Here is a 20,592-nt window from a genome sequence, read left to right as displayed (position 1 = left end):
GCTGGTTAAGGTGATGCAGCTCGCTGTCGCCGCCGCCGCATCATCATCATCATCATCGTCGTCGTCCTGAAGTGTCAGGTGAAGGCTCGTGGCGGCGTGCAAACACAACGCCAACGCCGCCCTCTCCAATTTTCTCCGCCGCCGCGGTCGATCTTCCCACCCCCGGCCTGATAGGCTGCACCCCCCCACCCTCCGACTGTGTGTTTGTGTTTGTCTGCTTGATTTAGCGGCGGCTCTTTGCGGCGCCGCCGACTGCAAATTGGCAATCGGCCGGACGCATTTCCATTCAAATAGTCGCCGCCGCCGCCAAGAGGTCGCAGGCGGAGGAGGGGAACCGCCGCCGCGCACCCCCCGAGGATCGTTTACCGCACGTGTGTGTGTGTGTGTGTGTGTGTGTGTGTGTGTGTGTGGCTACACGATGGGGCGCAGCCAGACTTGTTTAACTCTAATCTGATGCAGTGCAGCTCACCTTTATTTTGACGGCTGGATTTTTTTTCTTTTTCTTTTTTTTTCTCGCCTCCTGCAGCACAGGAAGTTGACGGAGGGGGGGGGGGAGACGCACGGTGGAAATGGAACTTAGGCCTCTGCTACAGGAGAGGCAGCGAAGGCCGGCAACGTGTTTCTTAGATTAATCAGAAACTTGGTGACTGAAAGAAAACCTGAAATTGTTTTCTCCAACTTGGAGCAAAGGCGTCTGAGGTGACATCACATCTGAACTTTGACCTCGCGGGAGCTCTTTCGGAGCTCGTTCCGCCTTCTTTGGGCTCGCAGTCAACACTGCAGGCGATGATTCTTGATTCCCGAGCGTCGGCGCGTCTGCGGCCACAGGGTGGCAGCAGATCTAATACCCTCGCAGCGTGTGCCGTGTCCGGCCTGGGGTCAAAGGTCATAGGTCAAAAGGAGCAGACGGACGTATTGTCCGGACGCACTGTGTAGCAATGCTTCATTGGTTCCATGCTTTAGTCGGGTAAGAAAAAAAGACGCTGCCGATTTTTCGCTAGGATTTTTTTTTTGTCGCCGGCCAAGAGTCGAGCATCGTTTTCCCGCCTCTCCACCTCCCCTGATTTGGAACCTGAGCACATGGCCCTCCGCTGTCCTGCGGAAGAAACAGCTGTTTGCATGAATATTTGATGGTGCCCAACGCTGCCGCGGCGCCGCCGGAGCAGATGAGAACTAACGCGGAAGAAGAGGAAGAGAAGGAGGGGGAGGAGGAAGAGGAGAAAGAGGGGGAGGAGGAGGAGGAGGAGGAAGATCACCTCCGTTCCCAATTTCAAGCCTCACGCCGCTTCAGAATGTCAAACGTTTTGTAAGACGAGCGCGGCACTTGGAAATGTTATAGGTTAGGAAGGGGCGGAGCCTGCAGGGCCGAGTCGGGACGCAGCCGCTCTTTGTTGGGGAGATGGGGGGGGGGGGATCAGCGGGGGCGGACGATTTTACCCTTGATCTGTAGAAAACTGCAGCGCTTCCCACAGCGTTTTCCCATTTTACCACCAGGCAGGTTAATGACTTTCAAAATAAAAGGATGCTTCACAGAAAGCGAGGCGACACCTGATGCAGCCTCAACTTCCCCAGGCAGAGTGAAAGCAACTTGATTAATGTGTGACATGGAAAATAAGCCAGCAACAACAACAAAAAGTGTATTGCAGTCCTGGCAGCAGCACCACATCAGTATGATCCCAGTCATAAAGAACAGCATTGACAGTATATATATATATATATATATATATATATATATATACATACCTATATATATGTATATATACACATATTAAAAAAATGTTGTTGGTCATTTTACAAGAAAGCCCATGGAGCATCAGTGTCACTGTTGTTGTGAAAAAGCCTCAGAGTGATGGACAGGAAACAGGTCAAAATGTGAGAATGTGAATATTTGTGTATTGAACTGTAAGCAGAGCCGTAAAATGAAGAGAGAAGAAGCCGCTAAGAGCAACGTGTGGCGAGATGTCAACACAAGGAGCTTCAGGCCGTCCACTCTGCCAACACGGCTGCTACATTTATTGCTCTCTTTTTTTTTTTATAAACTTTAACCATTTCCAACCCGACACCCGCTCAGACAGAAGGTGCTGGATCGCTGTTGCCGACACCAACGCAGACAACGTTGACTTTTAAAACCCGTCCGCTTCAAATAGCAACGGCCCTGATTCACAGATCTTCGCTGTGATTCTTGTCCTTCTCAGTAACAACTGGACAAGAGCTTCAGAGCAGGAGACATTTGGGATAAACACACACACACACGCACACACACACTGAACAAAAGACGCGTTGTACCGGAACAAGAAAAGAAGAAAGAAAGAAAGTAGCAACATTTCAATGAGGAAGTAGCAGCTTCTTGGTTGAAACGTGGGGAAATGTGACTTTGTGTGTTCACTCAAAGGTTTTTGCTGAGGAAAAGCAGCTTGTTCACAGTTTCTGTTCACGACCGCACTCGTCTTTAACAAGTTAGATACTTTATTTAGCAACGTGGTGTCGGAGTCTGGTGCCGTTAGTGAGCGACGCTTTGATGCATCGCAGCAGGAGGCGAGACGCCCACCCAAAGTGTAATAAATACGACCACAGAAGTGGGAATTACCTTGTTGAGAGAGTCAGACACGTTGGCCGGAGGAGGATGTCGGCAGGTCGGCCCGGACGGGACGCAGGAAGTGAGAACCCGACTTGGCTGTTTCTGCAGGGAAGACAGAAGACAGAAGAAGAGGAAGAAGAAAAAGAAGAAGAAGAAGACGGTTAGCGCAGCGTTGGCGGCCAGCGCTAGCAGCGCAGGAGGCAGAGGAGAAGGAGGTGCGATTCACAAAGTTTGCACACGGACACGACGCCAGCAATTCCCCACGACAACAACAACAACAACAACCACGGAGGACGGTGGTGATTGGCTGGAGACGACGGGCCATAAATATACATAACGAAGGCTTTCATCCCGTTCATGGCCTCGGCTCTCGGGGCAGACGGCCGTCATTAGAGGAGAGGAAGAAGGAAACTCTCCATCCATCACATCCATCAAAAAAAAATCAAAAGAATGAAAGAAAAAAAAATCTGAAGTAGCCAGGAGGAGCGAACCCAGAGCAAAAAAATCCACCATCCATTTAAAACGCATCATCACCATAACAGATAGGACTCGCCCCTCTCTCTCTCTCTCTCTGACCATCGCCTCAACGACGTGGTGGATAATAGGCCATTGGTTCCCGCCGCGCTATCGCCGCGCCGCACTCTCTCCTCCATTACCAAAACACTCCTGTCCTAACAGGCGGGGAGGCAGAGAGAGACAGAGAGAGAGAGAGAGAGAGAGAGAGAGAGAGAGAGAGAGAGAGAGAGAGAGAGAGAGAGAGAGAGAGAGATTTCGAGGTCAGTCGAGTCGGACTGTTTCCTCGCAGGCCGGTAATTGGTGGCGGGAAAAGGGTGAAAAAAAAGGATGCTCAGCTTTTTTTTTTGTTGTTTTTTTACCTCTCGCCACCGTTCGGGTTTCGATCCCGATACGATGAGACGGCGGGAAGTTGGAGGCGGTTCATTTGGCGCGCGGCGAGCGAGCAGGCCGCCATTCGCCGCCGTCTAACACGGCGTGACACAGGATGAGGGTCCCGCCAAAATAAAATCCACTTCATTCATTTAAATCCTGCGTCTGCGGGCACATCCCTCCATCCAGGCTGACGCCTCCGCCACCCCTCCGTTTATTCATTCAGTTATTTATTTATTTACCCGGAGATGAAGCGCCGACCTGGAGACAGTTTCGCCCTCTCAGCAGAAGGTGGAGGCGGGTGGGGGAAGGGGTGTGTGTGTGTGTGTGTGTCATTATTCAGGATGAAGAGAGACCCTTTAATCACATGTTCCGGCCACGGATGACGCCAGAGATGGCCAAACTTCAACCTTCCTCATCTGACGAACGCTGCCGTCGCCACTGAGGAAACAAGCCCCGCCCTCCTTCAGAAGCAGGCCGAGCTCTCGGATAGAAAACGTGAAGGATGGTCTCAAACGTTCCGCCAGATGTTCCAGTTGCTTTCCTCCTCCTCTTCGTCCTCCTCCTCCTCCCTCATTATCGCCTTCATTAGCCGCCGCCGACAGTCGCTGCTAACCCTAAAACACATCTGCAGCTCATCGTGCCGGCGGCCAATTAGTCTTGGCCGAACCTTCCATCGATTTCAAAGCCGCCGATTGTTTCATCTGGACGGCGGCGGTGGTGGCGAGCGGCAGCTCAATGCGGCCGCTGGACTGGAACTGGATTTTGATCACTGGGATGAAGGGCCAGGTGGGTTGTTGCTTTTTTTTTTTTCTCCTTTTTTTTCAGGTTGCCTCATCATTCCACCACACGCTCAGTCTCCAGGCGGCGGCGGCGGCAGGACGGTCTCCTTTGTTTCCCCGCCTCCTAATTGGCCTAATTTATTGTCCTAACAGAGCAGAGCAGCTGCGGCTTTACGGCGTCGAGCACCAATTAAATCCAGATGCCACAATGAAAATACGCGCACGAGTCGCTGAGCCCAGATCAGGGAAGAGACGGATGTGACAGGCGGCGGCGAGAAAAGGCTTCCGGTTTGCAGCGTTGATGAGGATTCACGAGAAAAAGTCGCAAAAAACTGTTTCTCAGCCAGACGTTTGGCATCATTTCTAATAATGGATGCAATTATGTGGAAGATTAGATGTTGGGGTGAGGCGTGTATGGGGGGGGGGGGGCTGTGGCTGGGCGAGATGGGCGGGCGGGGGGGGTGTAGAAAGCGCTGCAGGGACTGGTGGTGACACGGCGATGCTGCAACTGCAGTGCAACACATGCAAAGTGTTTCTCTTCTTATTATCACCCTCGCTGCTGTACAAGAGAGGTTTTCCACACATACTAAAAAAGCATGAGAATAATAATCATATATATATATACATACACGTGTGTGTGTGTGTGTGTGTGTGTGTGTACTGAAACTATACTTTGTTTTATTTAAATAGACTAATTTCATTCCATTTTTAGCATACATATATATCTATATAGATATATAGATATAGATATATATATACACATATCTGAACATCTCTGACGGAGGATCATCTGAATGCGTGCGGGCGATCCTGGAATATGAGGAGTAACTCTGAGAAATCAGGTCGCCGCGAGGATTTCTCCTGGGGGGAGGGGCTGACCTCGCCGTGCCTCCCTCTCACCCTCCGTCTTTAGACGAATAAAGAGCCCCGGGCGCGCTGGGCGTTGAGTAAGACCGAGGACGGAGGTCACCGCCGAGCAGAGGCGGAGACGGCGTCTAGCGTCCTCCGGCTGGACAGGAGGCGGAGCATCGAGGAAGAGCGGCTGCCGTTGTCCTTTAGCCTGACAACTGCACTGCTGCCGCTTCTCCGTCCCAACCCCCGACTCTCCCTTTCACTCCAGTGTGTTGGTTGTTGTAATCTGTGCGGCTCATGATAAGTTAAAGATCTTAATATCCGTATATGTATATTTTCTAGCAGCTCCACTCCAGGTGTCTGCATTAGTTTCAGCCAAACAGTAGCAGCAGTCTGGTGTTTTTACTGAGGAATTATTATCTGCTCCGCAACACGAGCTGCTGCCACACTGGTCATTGCACAGCTCCAGTAACACCCGTAATCACGTCACTGCATCACTTTCAAAGGCTTTCCCAGAGGTGCAGAATCGCAGAAGCCTTGAAAGTGTGGTAGCTACATTTAAAAGGTCCAGCGCTGTTTTCCTCCTGGCCTGCAGGGGAGAAGGATCGGATCATCAAACTAATTCTGTCAACCTTCAGAAACCACTGACTGTCTGACTGTCTGTCTGTCTGTCCGTTTAGCTTCTTCATCAACTCGCTCGCTTCCGACATCACCCGAGCCCTTCAGAAGCTGAGAGAGAAAAAGTCAAGAGTAATTTTTTCAGACAAAACTACCTCAGGGAATTTTCCTCTGCTTCTTATGAACACGTCTGTGGTCCAATGCTTGTTAAATATCTGCCAGAAAAAGAAAAAAAAAAAGAAATCACTGTACCTGCCAAAGAAAAGAAAATGGACTTTTAATGTAAATCACCGCCCTCGCCGGGCGACCACGGCTAGCCGTTAGCCTACTGCTGCTCCCTCCCGCCAAACCCCCCCAACCCACGCTGTCTCACAGGAAGTCACGCACGGCAGTAATCATTTCTACAGCGGCGCCCTCAGGTATCAAGTGGATGTAGGACACGTCGCGGTTCGTCCCAGCGAGAAACGTCGGCTGGGAGGCTGAGAGAGAGAGAGAGAGAGAGAGAGAGAGAGAGAGAGAGAGAGAGAGAGAGAGAGAGAGAACAGAGGAGGACGGAGTGCTGCGCTGCTCCTGCCGAGTGGCCCCGCCCATTGAACCCATTAATACATCAGCTGAGTGCCTGTAGCCTTGAGGCTGGGTGCACTCTGCCAGGGGAAAAAAAAAAAACCAAAAAAACAAAAACAGAACAAGAAACAGAAGAAGGAAAAGGAGGAGGAGAAGAAGCTGTAAGTGTTCAGACCTGGTGGCAGAAGACAAGGATGAAGAGCTTTGACCCAATTAGCCGTTGTTGGTAAATGAAACTCCACTGGACCTCATTTAAATTGCCACACACCACACACACCACACACACACCCCTCCCTGCTTGTGTGTGTGTTTTTAATATTTAATTATTTTTACATTACAAGTGATTAGAGATCTAATTGGCTGAGAACCTTGCTTCAGGGAGCCTCCTAAATCCATATTGATATTTTCTGCAGAGGCCGAGGCCTCCATAATAACTTTCTGCCGACGTTTGAAAAAATAATAATGAAAAGATGATTTGCAACTTCTCCTTCCCTGTTTTTCCTATTTATTTATTCCCCCCCATTCCCCCCTCCCCACGCTCCTGCCCTTCTCCCCCCCACTCCCACCGGAGGCTAATCAGCCTGCCGCAGCACGGTTCTGGAAATATGATACCAGGGAGGCGATCAATGGCGCTCCAGGATGTAAACGGAGCCACTGCCGCGCTAGCAGCCAGTCTTCACGCTTTCACTGCATTTTTATTTTACTTAAAAAAACAAAAAAACAAAAAAACAACAAGGGGGGAAGAATTGTGATCAACGATTACAGGTTGGAGAAGAAGCAAAGTTGTAACCACTGAGTTTTTCTCCACGCATAAAATATCAAGTTGCAAAACCAATGAAAAGCCATCGGTTCTTTTCAGGTTCAGTTTTTTAAATAATTAACCTCAATCCTTTAACTGGAGTCTAAAACTATGGGTGAGGGAGCTTTAATAAAACCTCTGAAGAAATCATCCTGTACTGATGCTGGAAAAAAATAGAAATAAAAAAACTGCTGATGTTGCCACACAGTCAAATCATGGAACCAACTCCAGTAAGTTCACACGTTTCAAAGCAGCAGATGGGTTTTTGGAGGCGAGCTCTGCTTGTGACTGTGTCGTCCTGTGGTTTCCAGGGAGACTGGGCCACTTTTAGCTGCCAGACATCTGCGCTGATATTTCTAAGGCAAGTGACAGTTTTTTTTTTAAAGGAGGGACTTTTCCAAAAACAGCTGGCACGTCTTGGTGTCAGTTTGGGGGAAAGGAAGAACAGGAAAAGTCCCTGTGCAAGACGTATTTCAGAAGCTTGTGACAGGCGGACGTGTCAGGATTCTTTTTTTCCCCCTTAAACCTGACATCCTGCTGGGTGCATTAAGTCCTGCTGAGGAACACGGTGGCTGCATGAACAAAAAAAGAAAAGAAAAAAAGAACTTGAAGATCCTTTTAAAAGTCTCTCCGGGAGAAAAGAAGCAGTTTTAGCTTAAATGTGGAGGTGAAAACCTCTGATGGGAGCTTTTCACTTCACCTGATTCAGCGTCTTTCTCGTTTATTTTTTACCCCTTGATGGAAAAAAAAAAAAGAAGTGAAATGTGAACGGAGTGAATTATCCTTCCGCAGAATTCAGAGCGGCAGCGGCGGAGCGCGGGGGAGGAGATGAAAAATGAAGGTGGCGAGCGCGGAGGTGTCAGCTCGTCAAGGCGGCTACTCCTCGGCCCGGACCACCCCGGAGACACGTAGACGGACAGGCGCAGCTCCACCCGGACGGATCAGACCGGACTGTGGCCGGCCAGCTGACGGGCCGGCGCTGTCAGGCGTCATCCACACGCCACGGCGGCGGCGGCAGGTGGAGGCAGCAGAGACTGGCAGCTCATGCAAAGTGCAGGCATGGGGGTGGAAGACGGAGGAAGGAACCTTTGCAAAGTCAAGAACCCGTCCATTCGTCTTCTAGAGCCGCGTTCTCCTGCACTTGTGGTGATGGTGGTGGTGGTTGGGGGTGGAGGAGGAGTGGGGTGGCTGGAGCCAATCCCAGCTATTGTGGGGCTACACCCTGGACAAGTCACCAGTCCATCGTAGGGCCACGTTAAAGACAAAAAAACATTTACATGGACACATACGCACTTATTTAAAATTCCCTAATCTGCCTCACATGCCGGTTTGTGGACTGCAGGAGGAAGCAGCAGAGTCTGGACAGAACCCAGGCAGACAAGCAGGGAGAAAACACGCAAACTTCACACAGAAAGGCCCTAGACGCATAACCACCATCCCTGCTGATCTGCAAACATGCTGGCTGCGTTTGATTGGCTGCGCTGTGCGTGGCAACGCTATTGATTTTTTCCGAGACGTGTCCTGCTCTCAAAACTGGGATTAAAGACTCACTTCCGGCTGCTGAAACTCTGATCTGGTGTTTACTCGCGCAAACAAGGAAACGGGACGCGTTAAAAGGAACCCCAGCGCCACCCTCACCATCCCCCCTCCCTACCGAAACAAACCGGGCTGCAGCAGGGAAACCAAATACACTCAGTAGATTTAAAGATTTACAAGCCTACATGTATAAATGATGAGAAAATCCTCCCTCTTATCAAGCCTCTCGGCTCTGGAGCCTCCCAGTCCTCCTTTGAGTCGACCGCGTCTTTGCATGTTTTTGCTTGTTTTTAATCGGCGTCTTTGAAAAAAAAGAAATAAATAAAAATATGTGTAGTTTTCATGATCTGGATGCTGAGCTGTGGCGCTGTGTCCCGACAGAGATAAGAGTTTATCTGGGCTCCTGCAAGCCCCGAATGCGATTTTATCTTTTTTACATATGCACAAACTAAAGCAGTGAGAAAGTCCCCAGTTGTTGTTGTTGTTGTTGTTGTTTTTCTCCATCTGTGCCACAACTGAGCCCAGTTCGCTGAAGGCTTTCACGGCAGGCGGCTTCCAGGTTGGGAGCTTCTCCAGGTTGAAAACCGGTGGAAATGCTGGCTGAAATCCTTTCTGGAGGATTTATCGTTTTACATCAGCCGTAGGAAAAGTAGCAGCGGCAGCAGCAGCGGTGATGGAAGAGGAGCCGGTTTTTAAAGGTTTGCATCATGAAACATGCTGACTTGCAGGGAAACTCGGCTTGGCGTTGCCTCAGTGTGCTTGTGCAAGAGCTGTCGCTGGTTTCACTTCGCCGCTGCCGCCGCTGCCGCCGCTGTCGCTGCATCTCTGTGCTCCAACTCCGCTGAGATCTCCAGACTGCCGGAACTTGTCTGGGCTTTGCTTTATTTGTTTTAAACTCCCCGAGAACTTTTCCAACATTCATTTGTCTTGTCCTCGGTTTAAGAACCGTGAAAAAAAGAAAAGAAAAGCAAACCGAAAAAAAATTTGTTTGATCCATCCTCGCAGGCTTTAAAAGGCAGTAATCTTTTCCGAGAAAATCCAAATTGACCGACTACACAAATATTGAATTGGATGATTAGAAAAAGTCTCATTGTGCCGAGGTTTTATCGGCAGCTGTTTTAGAAGAAACGTCTTTCAAATGCAAAAAACAAATATCAAGAGTGCATTACTCAAGCGCAGTATCGCTGACACCGATACCAAAAGCAATATATTTTACAAATATTGTCAAGCATCACAGTCGTAACTCTTCCTTCCAACTGTGGAGCATCAATTACAGTATCAGGTATCAGACTCATGCCGGCGCTATTGATTCGATGCCGATACCGATGCTGGGGCTCGCTCCTCAGCGATACCTGCATCGATCCGCCGCGTCGCTAATAAACAGCTTCATCTCACGAGATGCATGTTAAGCGCTGACTTACGATTCAGAGATGGTCATGTTGCGCCGATCAATGCGGCTTTGGGTTTTTTCCTCTTTTTTTTTTTTACCATCGGAGGGAGGGGGGAATGGGGGGAGGAGGCACCAGAGCGGTAAATCTGAGCACAGGCACTTACTTCCGCTGCGCATCCTCTGGGCCATTATCGGTGGGTGTGCTCACACATCACAGTGGCGGTGAGGTTGGAGTGGGGGCGGGATGGGGTTAGGGTCTCTCTCCGGGCCTGCTGAAGAAATAAAGAAACAAAAGAGGTCATTAAATCACAGCCGGTGTGAAGGGAGCCGCCGGTGGACGCACTTAAACATCGAGGTGCGAGGACGGCTGGCAAGAGTTTAGGACACAGAGAGGGGGAGATGTAGAGAGGAGGTGGAGGGGGCGGGGGGGTGCGCATCGATTTCTCCCTCTCCTCCTCGTCTGAAGTCCCAGTTCATCATTCTGCGAGACACTCCATCGATCCATCGCCTTTAGTTTGTTTGTAATTTTTTTTTTTTTTTTTCCGAGGGCGGCGCTGAAAAGCGCTCGCAGAGACGGATCCTCTTATGTGCCACTTGCCTCCGAGATGACGGATGGAGGCGGCCGAGGATGTCTGGAGATGACCTCTTTTATTCCTTTTTTTTGTTTGTTTTTTTTAACCGTCGAGCCAAGGTGCTTCTGGCTAGGTTAGCTTTAGCTTTTAGCCAGAATGTTAGCCGACATGAGAGGTTCCTGCAGGGGGCTGATGATGGAGTTTGAAGACATTCACCACAAAGGTTTAATGACGAGCTGCTGGCCTCAGAAATAATATTAATAATAATAAAAAGAAGAAGGATGAAAAAATCATGAATATTAAAGAGGATTATTATTTTAATTTGTAAAAGGTTGTGTAACCTTGTAAAACTGCAGGGTGTTTTATTTAATTTTTATTTTTGAAAAAAACGCCAGAAAATCTTTCACTTATCGAGATGCTTTTGTGTCAACACATGCCCTCTCGTTAGCATGCTAGCCCGTCTGAGCAGGAGTGACCGCAGTTGTACTCGCTTGCATTGATGTGGTTTATTTTTCTTATTCATTTATTTATCTATTTTCAGCTGCTGGTTACGAGGCTTCCCAGTCGCAGCAGCTGCTGCTCCTGCCTTTTTCCACTCCTTGATGTAAAAATTAACACAGGGATTAGTCGGTTCGTCAAAATCAACACGCACACTTTGCATAATTCCTGGACAAATCGGTTCATCCTTTAAGCAATTACCTCCCACTGCCATGCGGAGCCGGAGGCAGTGCGCTGCGTTGGCTGCCAAGAGCAGAGTTGACTTTGGTGCCCCGCAGAATATTCCGCACAATATTTTTTTCTTCTGTTTTGTTACTTTTCGTTGAAAAACAGTGGAAAATAAATGCTTTTTTCATCCACATCATGTGAACGGCACAAAAAACAAACTATTTGGATCTCAATACGCACAAAGCTGGGAATGAACTGAGCCGAAATGTAAGAAATGTGCAGAGATTTGAGTATCACACAAATGAGTTTTCTGAAACGGCTGAGAAATATCCTGCCCGACGAGTATTTCATGTGTTAAAACAGAGAAAAATGACAAAACATGATCCGCGATCCGAGCAGCTGCTCCCAGACTGGCAACTGGAAGGAAATGGATCCCCCATCTGAAGCCATATAGCAAGCAACATCTGCTCTCAGGCGTGGAGACATTGTGGGACCGGTGCAGCATGGAAGAGGTGGGTTTGGACTTGGGACAAGTCGACCCACATGGCACAAGGCAACATCAACCCAGAGGAGAAAGCTGGTGGTTGCTCAGGTTCGACAACAAGAGGAGGCAGACAGATGCGCAACAGCAGTCGCAGAGTCCAAACAGGGCCAGTGGACTAGCTGGGAAAACCTGGAGCATTGTTGACATGGAAGGATCTCTGGGAGATGGGAGGAAGCCAAATCAGCTTCATCATCAGAGCCACCTACGATTACCAGTGGTTTGGAGAAGATCCTTCCCGTGCCCTCTGTCAAACCCCTGCAACACTGAGTCACATTCTCACCGGCTGCAAAACCAGCGTGTCCCAGGCCCGCTACACCTGGAGACACAACAAGGTCCTAAGACAACTGGCGATCACCCTGGAAGGAAGGAGAACTACCAATAATGCCATCCTTCCCCCCATGCCTAGACACACAAACACCATCTCTTTCGTGAGAGCAGGACAGCTCCCAGCAAAGTCATCTGCAAGAATGGAGGCAACCCTCCTAGTCTCTGCCCGAGACTGGAAGATGCAGGTTGACCCAGACCAGAAACTCATCTTTCCGCCTGAGATCAGTACAACTAGTCTCAGGCCGGACCTGGTCTTGTGGTAAAACCTCCCAGAGGGCTGTGTTCATTGTTGAACGGACTGTACCATGGGAGGCCTCAGTCGGTGAAGCATATGAACGCAAACGCCTCAAGGATGCAGAAATAGCAGCGGAGGCAAAGCAACTTGGCTGGCGTACCCAGGTGCTTCCGACTGAGGTCGGGTGTAGAGGCTTCGTTGCCGCGTCCACAACCAAGCTTATTCCGACGAGCCGTCAAGACGCTGTCTGAGGCTGCTGAACAAAGCAGCAAATGGCTATGGATCAAGAGAAAGGATCCCAACTGGCCTGCAAAATAACCAACTAGGGGTAAAAGCATAGGGGGGCACACCTGGGGGGACGCCAGATGTTGCCGCTGAGCCCTCCGGAGGTGTCGTGGGCCTATCAACGAAACACCAATGAAGGGGGGTTCCCCCCTGAAGACCGCCCCGCCACCCCCCGTCCCCCGTCCCTGATCCCCCACTTAATACCAAGTGCTGATTAATCTAAGGGATTGTACCATCTAGTCCTATGAGCTCAACTTTTGTTGAAAAACAGTGGAAAATAAACGCTTTTTTCATCCACATCATCATCCACAACTATTTGGATCTCAATAAGCACAAAGCTGGGAATGAACTGAGAAAAAATGTAAGAAATGTGCAGAGATTTGAGTCTCACACAAATGAGTTTTCTCAAACGGCTGAGAAACATCCCTCCCGATGAGTATTTCATGTGTTAAAACAGAGGAAGATGACAAAACAACAAAAACAAAAAAAACGAGGGTTGAAACAAAGAAAAAGTGGCGTTTTATGTTCGGTTGGTTTTGGTGGTGTGTTTGGAAAAAAAAAAATCGATTCTTCTCCTGGAGGCTGCAGCAGGGCTCTCCAAGCTAAAGTCACGTCGGTGGATGTGCGGCAGCGGCTTCACCGCGGCGACCTCCACTGCTTCCACAGTGAAGAAAAATAAAAAATACCCTCAACCCGAGAGACGGCCGCCCACACAGCAGCAGCCTCACCTCCACATCTCATCTGCATTTCACCGTCCCGGGTCTTGCCGTGAGCAGAGAAACCGTTTGCCATCACCTCAGAATACCTCCAGAGATCCTCTGGGAGAGTCAGAAGGTCACAGCACTGTAGCAGCGGCAGCAGCAGCAGCAGCAGCAGCAGCAGCAGACGCTGCACGGACTTCGGCAGCGGCAGATGAAGACGAAAGAGAAGAAGAGGAAAAACATTCCATTCCCGAGGTTATCCAGAAAAAAAGCATCCAAACAGACCAGAAACACCCACTCACTCACTCACTCACTCACTCGCACACAAAAAAAGAGACAAAATGTTTTCAAAGAGACCTGATCCTCACATCTTTGTTTTCAGCACGACTCACACACGGATTTTTGAGTTGTTTCTCTTCCACCTGGTCCTCGCTACCTGCCTGCATGATGCAAAAAAAAAAAATCTCTCCGCCTTTGTTTCAGCTTTACCGTTTTTCCAGATGGTTTAAATATTTCATTGGCACAAAGACCGACAAAATCATCCTTTATTTAAAAATTCACTTTATTCATGGAAGGCAGGTCACGCGCGAGGACGACGTCAGGGCCGCAGCTGTTCTCTCGTTACGCAGGACGCTTGCGCTGATCAAGTGTGATTGATCGAGGCACGCGTGGAAAAACAACTGTTTACACTGAAAAATCCATCTGCCGCGAAGCGGATAATGACAGAGCGGAACCGTCTGGGGTTTGGACGCAGCGAATGTGGACGAGGAGCGGCGGAGACGGACAAGCAGCAAAAAAGAACTAGCGGCTGAGTCACGGACGTAATCAAATGAGGCCAAAAAAAAGTTAAAATAAATCAAATATAATACGATTGACAAATTATTAAAGGTTCCACGGTGCAACCAATGTCAGGCCCTGACATTGGTTAGCTTCAAACAGAGTTAGCCCTCTGTTTGAAGCTACCTGCTGAAAATGATCTGCTCTGTGTTTGGTTAAGGGAACAAAAACAAGATGGTCTCAGAGGTAGGGCTGGGCGATATAGTGATATAAAGATATGTGTCGATATATTTTTAAACACGATATGGAATTAGGCCATATTGCTGATATCAATGTAATTCAAATTTGCACTGCGATCCTTGCCCCTGGCAAGCTGTGGACCCGGAGCACTCTCCTCTTGGCTTTACTCTCACTTTGCGGAAAAAATATCGGGATATATATCGTATATCGATATTCAGCCTAAATATGACTTTTAATCCATGTCGACGAGCCCTACTCAGAGGTGGGTGTGGTTACTAACATCTACCACCTGGGGAGAGGTGTTGGTGCCCTCCGTGACATCACAAAGGGCTGATTTCCCGAACCGCATGTTTTGGTTTTTTTTCTTGACAGTTCGGATAGCTGTTGGGAAACACGTTCGAAGTGAAATTCTGCACCGGGTGGGAAAAACGGAGACGGCAGAGCCGCGAGTGGGCGGAGTCTGCCAGTTGCCGCCGCCGCCACCTGATTGGCCGCCTGCAGCCATCGTCAGTCCAGGCTGCTCCTCCGTCCTCCAGCTCCTCAGGTTCTTAAAATGTCATTTATGTCTAATGGCGGCGCTCATTAGCTGTATCAGGAAAAAACACACTCCAGTCGTTAGCGGCTACATTTGGAGTCAGGGCTCTGAGCCGAGACACACTCGCACACACACACTCGCGCATGCACACACACACACACCCTGTGTCGGAGTCATCCGTCACAGGCCTGTTCCCTGGCAGTCGGCCGGCGCCGTGCAAACGATGCAAAAAAAGGGGGAGGGGAATAAAATCAGCAGCAGCAACAAAAAAATAAAAACAGCAAACGGACTAATTATCTGGCGACAATCTCGATCTGCTCGCACCGCCAGTCCACATGTTTTGACAAGGCCGCTTTATCGGGGGAAGCTAATCTGAAACAACATCCATCATGTCGGAGGCTGGCGGGGGCCACTTGGGGAGGGCGTCCGCGGCGGCGGCGGCGCTCAGAGTCTCCCCCTCTCTCTCCACCACCAACACCCCCCCCCCCCGCGTCCACCCCGGCGCTGCACATGAGCGCGACGGAGGCGCAGACGCTCCGTCGTCTTTCTGTGTCATTCCGCTGGTGCGGCTGTCAGACACGGGGACTGATGACGCGGAAAGCACTCCGTGTATTTTCTGGGGATGCGTGTGAATACGCGGAGCCCCGTTTAGCAACCGAGACCTCGGGAAAAGTTGCCGCTGTTTGTTTCCGACACCGACTTCCTGGTTCTGATGGGAGAGCTGCGCGTGTTTTTCAGTCCCCCACCACCCCCTTCATGAAAAAACCAAAACGACGACGACGACAGAAAAAAAAAGAAACTTTTCGGACGGAGCTGAGTGTGTTTATTCTGCTCCGTTCTCCCGTCTACGCCTCGCCCGCCTTTTAATGGCCTGTAAAGCCCCTTTTTGGCGGCGAAGAGAACAGGCAATTAGCATAGTGAGTGAATTACAAGATCGCTGCGGCTCCCCTGGATTAATGTGTGTACTTAATCTTCTCTCCGCTGAGTGAGTTCTGGGGGACGAGGCGAGCAAATACACCTGCCTGCACCGAAGCACCCAAGCTTGGAGAAAGGCTGTTGTTTGTTTTTTTTGTTTCCTTTTTTTAAGCGGCGCTGCTTACAGGTCCTCCAGATACTGTTCAGATTAAACAGGAGAAATTGAAAAAAAGCGTTTCTGATGATCCAACTTGGGGAAGTGTTTCCAGGCTGCACTCTAATTGGTCTTTCCACAACAGCCTAAGTGCTAATTCCGCCTGCAAGCGACCTTAATTCCGACATCAATCTGGGAGGCTGGTTAGGAGAAAGAAAAGGCAACCCTGGAAGCCGAGCATGAAAACACAGTAACGCTGTTGTTGAATGTTGAATCTGCTTCTCTGAAAGTCTTTTCAGCAACTTTTGGTTGCTGCCGAACATTTCCCACTGAGGGCCCTCTACAGATGAGCCACCGTCCTGGAGTCTAAGTTGATGTCCAAGAGGCAATACTGGGGTTTTCGGTAACGATCCAATTCCAAGTTCGTACAGGGCTAATATCGGCGATTTACTTTTGACCTTTTTACTTGAAATGTCCTGATCAATATTATTTTGATTTTGCCTGTAGTAAGTTGGCTATGACCTTGGTAAAAAAAAAAAAAAGAAATGAAGAAGAAGAAAAAAAACAAACAAACAAAAACAGGAGGAAAAAAACAGTACAGATACAGCCAATATTTTAAGCAATTAAACCTTTTTTATGAACTAACTATAAAATAAAACAAATAAATAAAATAAAAATAAAAAAGTTAGGTTGTAGGTCCTTCAGAACCAGAGAAAGAGAGTGAGAGAGTGATAGAGAGAGAGAGTGAGAGAGAGAGAGTGGGAGATGTACCATTCACTCAGACAGACTTGGAGAGAAGCTGTGCGGAAGTTGGAGTCATTTGCCAGATGTCTAGAAGAGAAACTGCAACTAGAGTCAATCTCATCACGCAAGTATGGATCTGCTACTGATAGTCACCTTGGTATCAATAATATTGATATCCATATGCCGAGCCCTAGCGTCCAACCCTGCAACACAAAACAATGCCTAACAACACTTCCCATTTTGACTGCAGCTACAACTTCTTTGACTGGGTGTCACACACACACACACACACACACACACACACACACACACACACACACACACACACACACACACACACCAAACGTTTGCCCGTCGTCTTGACACATGGCTGCTCTCTCACATCCCATCATCTCCTTGATTGCTATCCCAGCCGACTATCTGCACTCCAGGTGATAAACTCCGGTGGGGGGCGGAGCTCCAGGCTGCAGGCGGCAGCTCCATCCCGTATCGCCTGCCATCGGCACTGAATCACTGTACCTGCTCGCCGCCTTCGATAGCATCTTTAATTCGCGGCTCGGCGCCTCAACCTCCAATCTTTCAGCCCGAGTGCCGGCCGAGGGAGGGAGGGGCGAGGGAGACAGGGGGGGGGTGGGGGATAGAGGGGGGAGGGTGGGAGGGAGTGAGGGAGGGAGGCGAGACGGCGCCTCTGCGACCTGCCGCGAGGTCCTCAGAGGAAATCATAACAACATAAAGCTGGAGATGTGCATGTTTCAATTATTGGCAGATGTAGAAATAAAATGATTTACAATTTTTATGAATTGGTGTCTGTGTTTCCAGACATCGGTTCCCCTGTTGTATTAGTTTCTTCATAATAAATACTTTCAATATTTATTCTTTGAGAGGGTTTCATTGCAACTGGTATTGGAATAAAGGACAAGCTGTTTTTTCTTTTTCTTTATAATTTAATGGACTTTTTCACCTTTTCAATAATAAATCAATGTAATTCATTGAAAATGAAGCGACAGATTAACTGATTACAGCAATTATCAATAGTTGCACCTCTCGTAATTTGTTTGACGGTACCAAATCAAACTGTTAGGAAATACAGGCGAGATCTTCGAGGTACTAGAGTCCAATCAGTCATCTTTTCTTCTTTTCTCTCAGCTACATTTCAAGAGTGCGAGTAACTTTGGCTCTACATTCGACGGGAACCCAACGACTGGCGTCCCCTGCGGTCGGTCGAAATGAACTTCACATAGCAGTCGTCAGTGTGATAGTTTGCCGACAATCAATCTTCGGCAAACTACACACAACTCCACATCTACACGCCGGTCGTTGTCGTGTCATTACAGCTGGAACCTGGCCGGCTCAGCGGTGCCGAGGTTTTCGCCGTGAATTAGTCATCACAACATCTGCGTGGCCGCGCTGTTACAAAGTATCTCAGCAGCCTCTCGTCCAATCGAAGAACGCTAGCACGGCACTGAGCGATGAATAAGAAAGATTTATTCATGACGGCGGAGAGCAACTTTAAAAAAAAAAAAAAAAAACAGGACTCGGCGAGCCATAAAATAAATATCAGCGGCAAACGATCGCACTTATCCGCTGCCTCTCGCTGATAAACGACTCTCGTGGTTTCCACTGATTTACTGCGTCGTCCCGTCAAAACGGGAACAGAGGGTTGGAGGTGGCGTGCACATCGTGGGAGCCCGGGGATTCCCGCCTGAGACGGGAGTCGGTGCTGGAGGGGGAGCGGAGGGCCGAGCGGCCGCTCGGTCGGCTCCCTGGATGCATTAAGAGTGTTTTTTATTTCCCCCTCCTCAGAAATCAATAATGTCTCATTGCTGTGAAGAAAGCCAGGGACACCATCGCTTTCAATCGGTCTGTTCATCCCTCTCCGTTCATCCCCAGATCCGTCCTCCTCCTCCTCCTCTTCGTCTCCTGGGAGCTCCTGGAACTTGTTAGGATCTCCTCTCAGCTACTTTAACAATGGCATTTGTCTGCGAATGGAGAGCGAGTGGGGAGGGGGAGCCAGCGACTGCCTTTATTGCATCACAACGCATTCATTTTCTCCTCGTCAGGCCCTGAGGAGCAGCCTCGGCATGCCGTGATCGGTCTGCTTCCCGCTGTGTGAGATGCAGAATCAGTCCAAGATGCATTACCACCGACATCCAGCAGGGGACAGCTCGTGTTTACGAGTTACCTAATTTTACACACAACTTTTAATCTAATTGTTAAGGACAGAGTAGATCGAGTGGGGAGAAAGTAAGGATAGCATTGCAGTGCCTTGGAAAAGTCAAGGTTCTTCATGGAGCGGAATGTTTTTGCAAAGGCAAGAAGATATTTCCACCTTGGAAAGAGCCCAAAGAAAAATGTGTTAAGCAAAGGATACGAGTCAATCACGTTTCAGATGCTATCGACCCTCTGATGCTGCGTGCCGAGCGGGAAGTCTCAGGCACGTTTGCAGAAAGACGGTATTTTTGACACTGAACATTTTTATGAACTGCAAAAACTGTGTTTCGGTAAAGCCGTCTCCAAAAATGTTAGCGCTTAGACAAAATCCCCGAAAACAACTTAAAAGACTACAGATCTTACGCCAACGCCCTGTGTGGCGCTATGAGAAGGTGATGAGAAGAAGACCGTGTTGAACTCGTGCTTCGAGTTACTTCGAGGTAAGTACTTTGCTTGGTGTAAATGTGTTCTCATGAAACCCGCCTTCGTGTACACGAGGCCGTAGCGGCGACTCAGCCAAGGATCAAACCGACAACCCACCAGGTCTCCGAGCAGAAAACCATCTGGAGTCCTCCAACACCCTATTGCACGTGCACTTGGGGCTATGGGCGGCATCACCCCGCACCCATTGGCTGACCTTCAAGGTCAAAACACCAGCAGAATATTTGACGGATGTCTTGAGTCTTCAAAGAAAAAAAAAAAATGACCCCCGCGTGTCAATGTCCGGCGAGCTCTCTGCATCCTGCGTGGACGTTCTCGTCACTTCTGCTGAGCGTAACAATAAAGCGGCAGGAAGTCGCTCGCTCAGCAACTTGGACTCCGGCGCCGTGAACCAAGAGGTCAGATGCTTCCAGCCTTCTTTTTTTTCTTCTTCTTGCTCTCTCTCTCTCTCGGTGAATATACACAGCCAAGCTGGAGCCAGCAAGGATTTCTCTCTCTCTCTCTTTCTCTCTCTCTCTTTCCCGCCACCTTTCAACCCTCCGCCTTGACGGACTGGCCAGACCTTCCAGACTCGCTTTCCCCGTCGCCTCACCGCTAAAGTCGGCCCTGGTTTATTACTGCTAATGTACCATCTGCTTCCTAGGGCGAGTCCTCCGTTAAATATGGAGGAGATAAATAACACGTCTGCAGCGCCACAGCCTCATTTCGTATGATCTGTTCCGGTGGCCACAGCTTGCAACGTCGTGGAACAAAAAAAAAAAGAAAAAAATCCCCAGCAAGGAGCTCCTCGGAGGGGCAGCAGCTCCTCACATATTCCGACATTCTGACTGAGAGCTGCAGAAATGAAGAGCAAAAACACGCCGGGGCGGTGAATGTACTCAGATTCACTGGAGGTGCGCTGCAAATTGCATGCGCTAAATATTTTAAGAGCATTAGCTTCATTAAAAAATGATAAACATGTACTGTGCCGTTTGTTTCTGCACAATTGAAAAATTGATCCAAAAATCCAAAAAACGAAAGGAACTTTTCACCCTTCAGCGACAGTTGGAACAGGAGTGGGGAATAAACATAACCTGGCAACATCTTTTCATGCAATAACTTTCTCAATGTTAGCTGGAAAACATCAATATGGTACTCAGGTGCATTCTTCAAAGTTATCTGTGTGGTTGCTCATCAGTTGGCAGCTCGCCGTGCAGAACAATGGCGTAGAGATGTTGAAGCCAGGTCACGATCAGAACACA

The 20,592-nt window shown here is 49.1% G+C and overlaps 1 protein-coding gene across 1 annotated transcript in view; it reads right to left on the bottom strand.

Moving 5' to 3' along the window:
* The window catches only part of mgat4c (mgat4 family member C), a 93,211-nt gene that overhangs the window by 42,618 nt on the left and 30,001 nt on the right, over nt 1-20,592 (bottom strand). Inside the window, exons 3-4 of the mRNA XM_076027238.1 lie at nt 10,169-10,276; nt 2,588-2,680 (exon numbers count right to left, since the gene is read on the bottom strand). The gene's annotated coding sequence lies outside the window, so the exon portion shown is untranslated. The remainder of the gene's footprint in view (nt 1-2,587; nt 2,681-10,168; nt 10,277-20,592) is intronic.

This window comes from Nelusetta ayraudi, unplaced genomic scaffold (genome assembly GCF_046127955.1).
Source record: "Nelusetta ayraudi isolate G7.1 ecotype Tasmania unplaced genomic scaffold, CSIRO-AGI_Nayr_v1 ptg000020l, whole genome shotgun sequence".
NCBI classification, from domain to species: domain Eukaryota; kingdom Metazoa; phylum Chordata; class Actinopteri; order Tetraodontiformes; family Monacanthidae; genus Nelusetta; species Nelusetta ayraudi.
This window is presented reverse-complemented; position numbering and strand designations above follow the sequence as displayed.